This window comes from Mustela erminea, chromosome 7, assembly GCF_009829155.1.
Source record: "Mustela erminea isolate mMusErm1 chromosome 7, mMusErm1.Pri, whole genome shotgun sequence".
NCBI lineage: Eukaryota > Metazoa > Chordata > Mammalia > Carnivora > Mustelidae > Mustela > Mustela erminea.
In genome coordinates this window covers 105,815,679-105,828,501 of record NC_045620.1, presented here as the reverse complement: position 1 = coordinate 105,828,501, position 12,823 = coordinate 105,815,679, and the positions used below count along the sequence as shown (strand labels likewise).

The following is a 12,823-nucleotide window of genomic DNA, read 5'->3' as shown; positions in this document are numbered from 1 at the left end:
CCAACAGCACTTGTTCGACAGAAGCCAGCTGGTGAAGGGCGGGCCCCTCCGCAGTGCCCCTCTGCCCAACAGGGACTGCTATTCCCCTGTAAACAAATCGGAGGGTGCCCGCACAGGTAGAGGGAGGGTGTTCTAATAGGATCCCTGCCTGAAGTATTTCAAGTACCACAACTAACTACTTAAACCTAATCCTCAAATTAGCCAGAAACCGGTTTAGCCTTTTAAAGCGGTGGCTCTCATTTAGCGACATCTGGAGACATTTTTTGTTGCCACAACCGAGCAGGGGTTGCTGGTGGACAGAGGCCAGCGATGCTACTAACAGCACTGTGAACAGCAGGCTGTGAACAGCACCCACAGCAAAGAGCTCTCCTGCCTCCACGTCAATAGGGCCGACACTGAGAAAAGTGAGTGACCATTTTGACCCGAACAGACCCAAATCACAAAAAATAAAAGAAACTTTGAAAACAGAGTATGATCCATCAAGATATGGCAAATTGTTCCTGAAAATTTTGCATAACATCAAGAATCATTTGTTCGTTCATCATAAACTCTTACTCCAGGGGGGAAGGTCTTAAAGGGAGAAGACTGTCACTGGGCTTGTGTGCCGTGTGGGGTCTTCCATCCCACCGAGGTCACAGCTGGCCCTGGGAAGGCAGGGTCAGGTTTGGTCACCACCACAGCTCCAGGGCCTGGCTCCCAGTCCTGGCATGTCCTTGGGCACCATCTTGTGGGGTGGAATTCCTGGAGGAGTTCTGTTAAGGGTCAAGCCAGCAACCCAGGAGTGCCAGCATCCCACCTGCCTCACAGCCTGACCACCACCTTCCCTCCCCAGCCAGGCAGCACTGGGAGAGCAGAGCGCCATGTTGTTAGTCACTGTGGGTCGGCCAGACCCCTTCCCAAGAGCTGGCAAAAGCCAGACTGAGATGAGTAGGCTGAGCCTGGCCTCTTCTCTCCCTCAAGGCGCAGCCCAATGCTTGGGACCGTGAAGAGTGTCATGACACAGGTCTCAGGAGTGTGGACAGGAATGAGAACACACAAGTGATTATGCCCAGAGCATGCGTTCCTCATGGGGCCTGGGGGGCAACACACTGGGAGCAGCCTTTTTACACAGTGAGCCCCCTCCAGGGGCTGAGAGGAGCAGAGGGAGGACAAAAGCTTCCCTCCCCACAGGTCATTAAGTCATAGGACTGAGTTCCCTTATCTATGGATCCAGAAATTTTAATTTGTCTGCACACCCACAGTATATGAGGCTCAAGGGAATTGACTCAAACTCAAAGGTAACAGCTGTATAATCCAGAATGCCAGTTCACTCATCACAAATGAGAACCCAACTGCTGAATCATTTGTAACACTCCATCCCATGGAACTCTCCGTGTAGAATTCAGTGATAGAACATTCCAGAAGGTTGGACTGGACAGCTCTTGGAGGAGCGTCTGAGTGTCCACGCTGGCCCGCCTGCCACAGAGACTGGGTCCTGGAGCCCACAGGCTGCTTCCTAGACTGTCTTGGTGTCCTCAGCACCAACTCAGCCCCTGAGAAATTTATGCAAACCTCCTTTCTTCTGTTGGTGGGGTGTTTTTTCAGATTTGTCGATCAGCTAAAACTTACCTGGCATATAAAGCAGCACAGGAGGCACCTTTACTGAAGGCAGTTATGTCCCAGGCCTCCTTCAGCACTCCACAAGTATGGCTCCGCTCTCTGGGCTGCCTGTGGCCCCACTGCCTGGGCTCCTCCCCGTGCTTTTCCGTGTGCTGACCACAGATAATCACCCTTCCCAGGATACAGGCAACAGCAAGTGGACTCCAAGTGAAACATTTCTAAACGTTAGGAGATGTGATTAAATTTGAAGGTGGGCATCAAAAGAATCCCTGAACTCAAGCCTTTGCCTTGGAAACACTGACCATTGTGCCTTGAACCACTCATCCTATCTGTCGAGAGCAGAATTAAGTTTAGCGTGAGGGTTGAGAACTCGGGCTCCAGAGTCTGGTTAACTGAATGCAGAGACTTTATTTACTTCTAACTGCTGTGCAATGGTGGGTGAATTAATCAACCTCTCTGAGCTTTCGTCTGATCTTCATTTATAAAATGGAGATAATGTGATACTTACCTCATGGGGCTATTGAGAATATACTCAAAAGCCCTTATCTTAGCATCCGATCCATAGTTAGGGTTCAATAAAAAATTTTTATTACTGCTAATTACTGTTTTATTACTGTTAATTACTACTCTACAAAATCCTTAGTTCCCATTACCAAAGTGGAACATTTAGATCCTTGTTTCTTTTCTTTTCTTTTTTTTTTAAGATTTTATTTATCTATTTGACAGAGAGATCAGAAGTAGGCAGAGAGGCAGGCAGAGAGAGAGGGGGAAGCAGGCTCCCTGCTGAGCAGAGAGCCCGATGCGGGGCTTGATCCCAGGACCCTGGGATCATGACCTGAGCCAGAGACAGAGGCTTTAACCCACTGAGCCACCCAGGTGCCCCAGATCCTTGTTTCTTAAGCGTAAGAATAAGAGGACAATTTAAGCAAGTTAGGTTCCAGTGCAGGAAGTCTTAACATGGACGGGCAACATCACAGATTTAATATTGCCACAGTATAAAAGAAATCCGAATGGACTCCCTACCTTTTATTAGCTAATAGCCACAGTAGCAAAAGTGATTATTTTCAGGAAATTGGCCCCTATCAGGGTTAGAGGAAGACAGTTTGGCTGTAGAAAGTAACAGAAGAAGAAATAAGAAGAATTAGTTCAATGACAGCCTGTCGAACTCCCAGGAATGTTTTGAGATAGAGAAAGTCATCCGTAATGAGGAGGTCTGAACAGATAAGGAACGAGTTCTTGCGGTAGGACCGTGCCGAGCACACACTGCGCAGGGACAGTTCTGTCAGCATGTCATGACATTTAAATAGCATGCTGCGCCACTGCCAGAGGTCCCCAGGGGTTGGGAGAAGAAGTAGAAGGAGCCCATCTGTCTTCAGTGACCCGGCCCAGATGTTGCCTTTGGAGACTTTCTTTTTTTTTTTTTTTTTTTTTTTTTTTTTTTTTTTAAAGATTTTATTTAATTTGACAGAGAGAAATCACAAGTAGTCAGAGAGGCAGGCATAGAGAGAGAGAGAGAGGGAAGCAGGCTCCCCGCTGAGCAGAGAGCCCGATGCGGGACTCGATCCCAGGACCCTGAGATCATGACCCGAGCCGAAGGCAGCGGCTTAACCCACTGAGCCACCCAGGCGCCCCAACCTTTGGAGACTTTCAAAGGAAGAGCACAAAGGAGGAAAGGGAAGGATCAGTCCGTGAAAGCACAGACCTGAACGTCATCCCACATGAAAATGAACTCAGAATCTAGCCATTTTTATTAGGAACAAATGGGGGGGGGGGGCCTTCTGGCATCAGTATCCGTTGTCACCTGAAGACTCGGGAAAACCTGTGTTTGAAATAAAAATGTTAAGCAGTCTCTAGTGGTTTCTAAAGTGGGATGTAACCATTACAATGATAAATTGTTATTTTTCTGTGATACACGTTTTTATCTTGCCCTAGAAAGAGCAGCTCCGAAGCACAGTGCGGTCTGAACCCCTCAGGGTGTACCGATTCCTAAACAAAAAAGAAACTAAGCACTTTTATTAAATAAGTCACATCCACTATTCTCCAGCTCCATGCAGAACTGTCTCTTGGTTTTTCCCCCCTCTGAGCTGTAAGGTGCTGTCATTATGCTGCAGAAGTTCCTTCTCCGGTTCTTCATCAAGTGACTAATAATTTAGAACGTTCGCATTGAGAGCACATTGTAATTATGATTAGAATATATAAGTAGTGTGGCTTTCTGCCTGTCAGAGGATTAATTTCAGACTCCTCTCAGGGACGATGTGTTTCCAAACAAGACTTTCTTTGTTAATAAAAATGTGGTCATATGTGTTATCACAGCATTCTTTCTGCATTTTCTCTGTGAGTGCTTGCTCCAGTATCCTTCATGGGATCAGCATTTTTCGCCCCCATTTTATGGGGCTATTCTTTACACAAACTACATTCACCTCGATTTCGTTTTAGCTTTGACATTCATCTTCCAGGGAACTGGGGGAATATACTAACCCCCTCAGTGAATGTGCATTTCGTTACTCGAACTCAGAAAAATAAAATATTGTAACTTCATCCAGGAGTCCTGTGTGGATTTAGGTCCTCATCGCCCCCCACCCCTTACACTCCACTGCAGAAGTGCCCCCAAGACCCTAATCCTCCGCCCTTGAAGAGTGAGCCTGCCCTCTGGAGCGGAACTGAACTTGAAAGTTAACACACCTTATTTGAATACAGATTTCTTCACTGTGTTTGGCTGTTGTTGCCGGAGATGGCGGGCGGGCGGGCACCACAGGTATTGTGTGGGCTGGGACAACCTGTGTGCCTTCCTTTCCCGTGGGGACCCTCTGCTGGGTGGGACAATATTTAGAAGTAGTCCCTGTCTGCCCCAACCGGTGGCGTGGGGTGGGAGGGAGGAGCTTTGGGTACCGCCGCCCCCGACGCTGACCTTCCTCTTTGTCTAGCACCCGTTAACCAGGTGGGTGGTAGAAGCAGGTGAGGGGACCTAGAAAGCCAAGAATGGGCAGACACGATTTGCAGCAGCATCTTGAAGGCCCCAAGGGGGAAGAAAAAGACCATCTCCAGCTTTGTTCCCTCTGTCCCGGTCACATGACTAAACCTCAGACCCATTCATTTCTGAGAGCAGAAGGTGCCGTGGGGAGTTGAGGGTCCCCATTTCAGAGCACGAGACACCTGGGAAAGCCCATGTGACTGTTCCAGTCCTCTGCTGGAGTAGCTGGGTCCCTAAAGCCGGAAGTCTGGGGCAGCAGAGAGGGGCCGTCTGGGATGCCAGGAGGTGGGAACAAACCAGAGAAAAGGAAGTGAGAACTCGCCTTCCCTGAGCTTGTGCAAGTTTGCTCCGAGGGCCAGAGATGCGAGTGGACGCTCCTGCTGAGGGAGGTGTCCAATGAATGGGAGACAGTTTTAAGGAGGAGCATAGCATACTTTGGGCTGATGCAGCTGGGGGCTCTTACTAAAAGAAAAGAAGAAGAAATGTGGCTGAATTTGAACCCTTGGCAGAGCGTGTGGTATTGCTTCATGAACAAGTGGACACAAGAAGAGAAAGCTCTACAGCGCAGATAGCCCGACATTATATGGCATTCCTAGCCTTTCGCCTTCTGGGAAAGTGGGTGAGACGGAGCGTGGCTCCCGGGCTTCTGTGAGTCTACAGAAGAGCTCTTCTCCAGCATCGGGAAGGTTGCTCCCGCCCTCATAAGGCCGGGGTTTCTCCCCCGGAGCCTTGCCTTCTCCCCATGGCTTCATAGGTAAACCTGCAGATTAGGTCAGCCCAACCCAAAGTCCCCAAGTACTGTTCCCTCGAGAAATGCTGTCACACTGGCTTCACTTGAGGTCTGGGCCCCCGAGACCCCCCCCCCCATCACCCCACTGAGGAGTGTGTCTCTAAGAAAGGTGTCTTGAGAGGATGCTCCTAACTCACCCTTCTTTGAAGGAGGTGACAACTTATGAAAGAGTTTTGTGACAAATGACCCAAGGATTCTGTTGCGCGGGGAAGAAGGGAACAAGGACAAAAAGTGAAGTCTAACTCCTGCATCCTGTCTGCTCTGTGGAGGAGATGGCTGAGAACAGAATTTAGCTGCAGTACTTGACCCAGATGCTAAGAGAATGTCACTTATCCCTGGAGCCCCAGTATCTTGGCCGACTGTAACAGTCACTGTGGAGGGTTTCCCCTGGGCTGGAGCCATGTTGCGCCTTCGGTTTCCGCAACAAGCTCACAAAGCCCGTGGAGAAACTGGCTCAGAGGAGGAACAAACTGCCTAGGATGGCATCCAACCACCTTTGCCCTCAGGCTGGCTGACCCCAAAGCTTCGCTCGGAAAAGCTCTCTAGGCCTCAGATTTTGAAGGAAACCCTCCCACCACCAACTCGCCAAGGGTTTTCCTTCCTATAGATAAAACACCAGAGGCTGGAAGTTACAGCCTTCTTGAACTTTCAGAGGTTTTTCCTTGTGTGTTTATTTGACACATACTTCCCTCTCTTAAAATTGGCCTGGCTGCATTTCACTGCTTTTACCGCATTTGTCTCCGAATAGTGGGTCTTCTGTTTTCCACGTTACAGGTTTTCTGTGAGGATGAAATGAAAAATCACGCGAGGAAGCACTAGGGCCCTATAACCATGAGGACCACTAACATCCAGGGAGGGCTCAGTGTATCAAGCCCTGTGCACAGTGTGGGAGAGGGAGCATTCATTAATCCCCTGCCAAGGTCGTGAGGGAGGGGCCACCATCTATTCCATTTCCACCTGAGGAAACTAAGCACAGAGAGATTGAGTAAGTTGCCCAGTGTCACACAGCAGAGGGAGGATTCAAATCCCAGCCTATTGCTGCCCTCTGCCCACCTTGTGGGGCCCATAAGTGCTGTTTGGATCCGGATCTAGTTGCTCAGCTTTGCTAAAGAGGCAGAAAAAAGAAGCACCCCCCGCTTAAACGTGTTTCTTTTTTTTTTTTTTTTAGTCTTTTTTCCCCATCGTGTGATTGAAAAGTGTACCTTATATCTGTACTCAGAAAGATCTGATCTGCAGTCCACCCTGACTTTACAGCTTCCTGCACCTAAGGAGTTTCAAAGTAAGATTAATCAGTACCCAAGCTGGCAGGTGAAAACAACACAAAAGTAAAAAAGATACAATTTTTTACTGCTGAACTCTGTACTGTGAGTTTTCCCCCTGGGAATTATGATTAAGAATAATACCTTCTAAACTGTGAGTTAAAAACAGGAGCATAGGAACTCTTATCTTATCATAGCAATTATAGGTATGATTTTTCTACTTTAAAAATATGATCCCATATTCTAAAGTGAAACATATTTGCAACAAACATAAATTTAAATTTAGATTTTAAAGGACAACATGTTCTAATCTCACAAAACATTTAGCAAATAACCTTTGAGTTCACATGAGCCACCCACACAAAAACCAAAATGAACTCAGAAAAAACATAGAAAAAGCAACTGTCTGTTGCCAACCAGATTTTCGTTCAGCTCTCAGGTTGTTGTTTTTTTTTTTTGTCTATAAATAATCTGTATGTTTCAAATGTGACCATTTTCTTTTTAAGGTGTCTTCTGGCATGTTCTCACTTCAGTGTGTTTTAAAAACAAGAAATAAACTGTGTAAATCATAGGAACTATTGAGTTTTTGGAGGGGAGATCTTTAATATACATGCTCTTCAGATACCAAAAGTGTCACAATGAAACATTAAGATGATGTATCCTTTCTTTAGGGCATCTGTTTATCTTTTATGAAATCTGGAGTTTGATAAATCACCAGAGATAAAAACATCATTTTTAACCTATCGTAGATCCCAAATGGCAGGAGATAAAATAGGGCTGTGTCTCCTCTTTATGAATTTACCTCTCTCTTTGCTTGAGAGTTATGGGATTTTATTTGCAGAGAAAACATAATGCTCTATGAACTTGAAAATGATGGCTTTTACTCAGAAATGTGAGAACCGAAAAGGGAAAAAAAAAGCCAAATTTGATCCTCTGAGATATAATGAAGTAACAAGTTTTTAATATACACTTAAAGTGGCCTCGAGGCTTAGATAGGAAAGTGACTACAAGGTAAGTAACAGAAAGGTTTTTGTCAGTATATTCCCCTTCCTTTATTGACATGTAGGTCCCCTGATTTGTTGTATTAAAACAGGTATTAGAAACTCGACAGGGGAAGTTTATTTAACATCAGGGTAAGTAGAAATGGGGGAAGCTGTTTATTGTGATTTTTTTTTCCCACTGAAAAAGCACTTGGAAATTCTCTCTTAATTGGAAGTCTGGAAAATAAAGAAGTTCCCACAGATTTCTGTAAAAGTATTGTGTGTCTGAGAGTGTAGCAAAAAGCCCGTGTGGTAGAGAGGCATCAAACTTGTGATCTCCAGGGTCAAAGTGCATGAACCAGAAAGTAAGTTCATCACAAAAATATAACATGGCAGAAAAAAATGACTTTTCATAGTGTTAGGAATAGCCATTTCTTAATACGTAATGTAGTTTCTGGATACCTTGAACATTAGAGTTCCTTGTCTTATGCACATTTGGTAGTGCTTCATTCCTGAGAAGTTAAAGACAAATTAAATTTTGTGCAGACCCATTCTGGACCATGGCAGGTGGTTGAGTTTTCCCGAAAATTGCCACAAAAAGCTTTTATCAGCGGTTGGTGAAGGAGACACTTGGGTTCTGATCTATGCACCAGAGGTGCTGCCCGTCCCAGCTGCACGGGACCGTTTACAGCTGTGAAGCCCCTGACTTCCGTTCGCTTTGGTCCTTCTTGCAAGGAGCATGAAGATTGTGTCAGTCCTAAGGGATAGGATCAAGGTATTGCCTCAGACCGAGGGACAAAATGGCGGGATGTCCTGTGGAAGCTGAGGATTGCTCCGTGTCTCAAAGTCTGATTGCCCCATGGAGAACAAGCGTTTAAAATCTGGTCCTGCTCCACTAGAGACCAGCATCTACTCAGTTGTCCTCAAGAAACAATATGGTTGGAGAGTACGTCTCCTTCACTCCTTTATTCACCCATCCTCATTCAGCAAGCACACGTTGAAGGCCTACTGTGGGCTGGGTACTGGGTTAAGTTCTGGGCATGAAAGATTCAGTAAGGAATGGCCCCAGTTCTCAAGGCGAGTTAGTCAGAGCTGGATGACAGTTTCCATAGACCAGAAGCTCTGGGAAAACTTGGGAGAGACTTAAGTATGGTATTCACACGGCTCCCCATTAAATGCCCAGCGAGGCAGCCAGCAAGGATGGGTAAGATTTACCTCTATTACAAAGGTGGAAAGGGCGTACAAGCAGAAGGAAGAGCAGAATGGGAGGTGTGAAATTCTTGGATGACTTGGGAAAGAACTCATAATTTGGTGTGTCTGAAGGGCAGGATGCACATAGGCAACAAGACAGAGGATCCCAGAGGCCTTTGCGGGCCTTGTCTAGGAGCTTTCATTGTCAACCTCCACAGTCAGCAAGGCTCTGGGAAAGATCTGGAACAGGGGAAGCCATGACCAGATTGGGGCTGTAGGAAGCATTTTGCAGCTGTGATGTGGAGGTGAATTGTGACCCGGGAGGTTTGGCCTGGCTGTCCAGCACACCGCTCTGAGGCTACAAGCTGAGAAGCAGTGTTGGCAGGACTGGGAGGCCGGGGAGGCCACTCTGGATACGTTACAGGGATCTACAGGACCTTAAGAGTGATGGGAGGTGGAGGCTGAAGTGGGAGGAAGTGCTAAGGGTGATATGGGGAGGGCTGGGCTGGTTCTGGCACCAAGGGGGAGGGGACAGGACCAAATCCAGCCTAAACATGTGCAGCAAGGGGGAACCTGGGGCCTGTGAGTCAGCCGCCATGATGGGGAATGGCAGAGAGGCCTGAGGACATAGAAATACCCAAGTCCCGAGCATAGCGTCATGCTGAGAGGCGAACCCCTCAAAGTGGAACATCAGGGTTCTTGCCGCACCCCAGGCAATGGCTCACAGCTGTCATGTCCGTTGTCTTCCTGATGTAAATGCTGTATCTGGAGTCCACAGCTCTTGGTTTTCCAAAACTGGTCAACTCTTCTCTTCAAAGATCAGTGTGGCATGGGAGGGAGGGTCCTTGTCGAAGTTGTCCTTAAACAAGGGGTCTGCAGGTGGGTGGGGCAGTCCCCTGGGGAAGGCTCTCTGCTAGGGAGAAGGTACGGCGGTAGTTACTACCACTGGTGTACGCCTTAGAAAGCACCCACTGACCACAATGAGCTAGGGACCTCCCTGAATAAACAAAAGAGTGTCCCATCCCCCTAAGGTGGGCTGCTTCTCCACACATGGGGAGACTGCAGGTTCCAGAGAGGGGAATCCTAAAGAGCTGCGCCCTCATCTCTTGCTGACTGAATGGCCACATTTGCCCCAGGGTGAAAGGTCTCCATCTGGAAAGTCGGTGGCCAGTGTGCTTGCTCCCTCTTGTGACTGTATGCCTGACTTGGGCCAGAGGCCACAGCTGGCTCTCCTTTGAAAGCAGCGAGAAGGAAGAACAGATGGGTGTGTGATGTCACAGGCATGGAGAGAGGGGCACCTCTCTCTCCATGGAGAAAGGGGAACCCCTTTCTTCCCGAGGCCCAGACACCACAGACAAGGTTTGCCCCCACCCCCATCTCCACAGCCTGCCCCTGCTCCCCGCAGGAAATGTCCACATCCAGCACTTGGCAACCAGTTAACCACATGTCACTCGCATGGCTCAGACTAGAGATCCCTAAGATGTCAGGGAGGACCTGCTACTCTCCCCATGCAGGGCCTGGCCAAGCTGACGTGTTGCCTGTGGGCGCAGTTTATTTGCTTACAAAGTTTTCGGGACCTCCTACTTGGAAGACTTTGAGCTAGGATGACCTATAACCGTTCTCAGTGTAGGGGAGGAATAAGATACGAGTACATGTGGCCTGCCGTGTGGAAAGTGACGGGCCCATGAGAGGTACAGGGAGCTTTCAGATATCACGGGACTCTGAGATGGCTTCCAGAAGTTCCCTCAGTACTGGGCTTGCAGTGTGAACAAGATCTCCATGTTGAAAGTGTAGCAGTGCATTCCGGGAGGAGGCCACGGTGTGGACAAAGGTGAAGGTGGCAAAGTAAAGGCCTTGTTCAAGGAATGGCAAGGCCCCTATTCTGCCAGAAGGGACGTGTTCAGGGGAGAGGCCAGGAAACAAAACTGAACATTGTAAAAGTGGGCTGAAGAGGTTGTGGGGTGAACGCCGAACGCTGCGTGACTGCTTGGCCTTCGCTGGGTAGACAGGAGGAACCCAACGAAGGGACTGAGCTGGAGAGTGACTGTCACGTGTAGGCTCCCTCGAGGGCAGCTTCCCTGGCGGGGATGCCCTGGGGAAAGAGTCCCAGGGCGGGAGTGAGCAGGGGATGGAGAACAAACCATGGGAGTGTGGCCAGCAAGCGAGAGGACGAAGACCTTCCGTGAGGGGTGGTGGAAGGGGATTGAAAGGAGGGTCTGCCCTGGGGAAGCAGAGGTCCCCCCTCATCCCAAAGGTTATCCCTTTGGGGGTGCTGTGATCCCAGTACTCAGCCAGAGACTCGGTTACAGAGAAGCAGAACTTGTCTGTCTAGAGACGAGCTTGGGCCTTTGAGCTCCTTTTGTGCTCCCAAATGTGGGCACGGAGCAGGGGTCTGGGGGCATGTGCCACGTTCTGCCCCCTCTCTGGAATGGATCCTGTGAGCCAGGCCAGGGGACCAGGCAGTGCGCCATGACACCTTGCCTGGCATGGAAGTCCCCCACGGGTGAGCTCCACACCCCTTCACCGCATCTCAGTGGGCAGGAGGCCAGATCTGTCCCAACCCCTAGTTGCCAAGAAGTTAAAAGCCCCTGCTCATCCTCCGTGTTGATTCTGAAAACAAAGGTAGAGTTCTTTCTGCAAAGATGAAGCCTGTGTGTGTGTGTGTGTGTGTGTGTGTGTGTGTGTGTGTGTTCCTTCTTTCAACATTTCCCTGTTATGTTGTGATGAATAGGTGGGTGGGGGACTGCAGAGGCCTGGAGTGAGAGCTCTACAAAATGAGCGAGAGCAGGCTGTCACTCTCATATGAGAGGAGACGGCTGAGGGACAGCCACCAGCATGTTCCACCTTGTGCCACAGACCAGGACCCTCGGGGGTGGGTGCCCGGTGAACCTGACCCTCAGGGCTCCCAGGGAGAGGCAGACCTGAGCTGCAGATGTGGGACCCGCCCCTGGTGCCAAGGAAGCCTCAGCAAGGGAGGACACTGCTCCCAGAGCACCGTGCCCAGCCGCCACAGTGCTCAGCTGTCACACTCCTCCAGGTGGAACCGTCTGTTTCGGGGCGGAGGTCAGTCTCCATATTTCTACAGCCCGTAAGAAGAGGCTGGTTTCCTTGTCTGCATTGTGAAAGCCTCCTTCTCCTGCCAGACGAGAGATGCAGCCAGGACCTGTGTCCTCTTTCCAGAGATAGATGGAAGCACTGGCTTTGAAGAGGCTTGGGTGAAGCTGCGTTTTAGTTTCAGGTCTTCATTCTCTAGCACAAGACTGCCCTGCGCTGTGTGGGGCCCAGGGGAAGTGTATAAAACAAGCTGACAAAGTGTTGAAGAAAATATACTCTGTCCTCCGGCCTGAACAAATGCAGCTGCATTCATCCAGAAGGCCAGGCTCCAATTTACAGTTTTCAGACTGTGGGAAGTTTTGTGAACTCAGCAGTGTGGGGAGAAGCATCCCCCCTGCAGATCCCTGACTAGTCCCACCCCCAGATCTGTCCCACACTGTGCGGATCTTCCCAAGTCTAGACACACGAGGTCTGTGTCCAGCCTTGCCAACAGCTGTCCCTTGGCCACCATATGAGTCTGGGGGTACACACATAGCAGATGGAGTTCATTCCCAGGGAAGAGATGCGAGCTATAAGCCCAGGATCCTGAGTACCTGGAGAAGGGGGGTGCAGACTCCAGGCGGGCACTATTCCATTGCCCCATGGAGAAGGCTGAAGCCAGAGGGATGGCAGAGCAAGGTTCTTTAAAGCTTGGCACCTGGGGCAGGACCCCAGTTCTCCAGGGTCCTGTCATGAGGACTGAGAGAGAAGCTGAAAGAGTATTCCAAGACGGGATTTCTGAGCAATACTGCCCCCTATGTTATCCTTAAGGTCACTTGTGCCTGCCAGCTTAGCAAGAGTTCTTCAATCTTACAGCCAGAATTCAAAGGGAAGCGTAAGTTCAATGCTATTGTGCATTCGGTTTGTCTTACTTTCCCCCTTATTTGCATCAACGTGTCATAATGAAAGATATTCTAGGTACAACCATTTCCTTGTTTTG

General features: G+C 49.0%; 1 protein-coding gene across 2 annotated transcripts in view; it reads left to right on the top strand.

Annotated features, from left to right (window-relative positions):
* The window catches only part of ACOXL (acyl-CoA oxidase like), a 358,121-nt gene that overhangs the window by 285,100 nt on the left and 60,198 nt on the right, over positions 1-12,823 (top strand). The gene's annotated exons all lie outside the window — the stretch shown is intronic.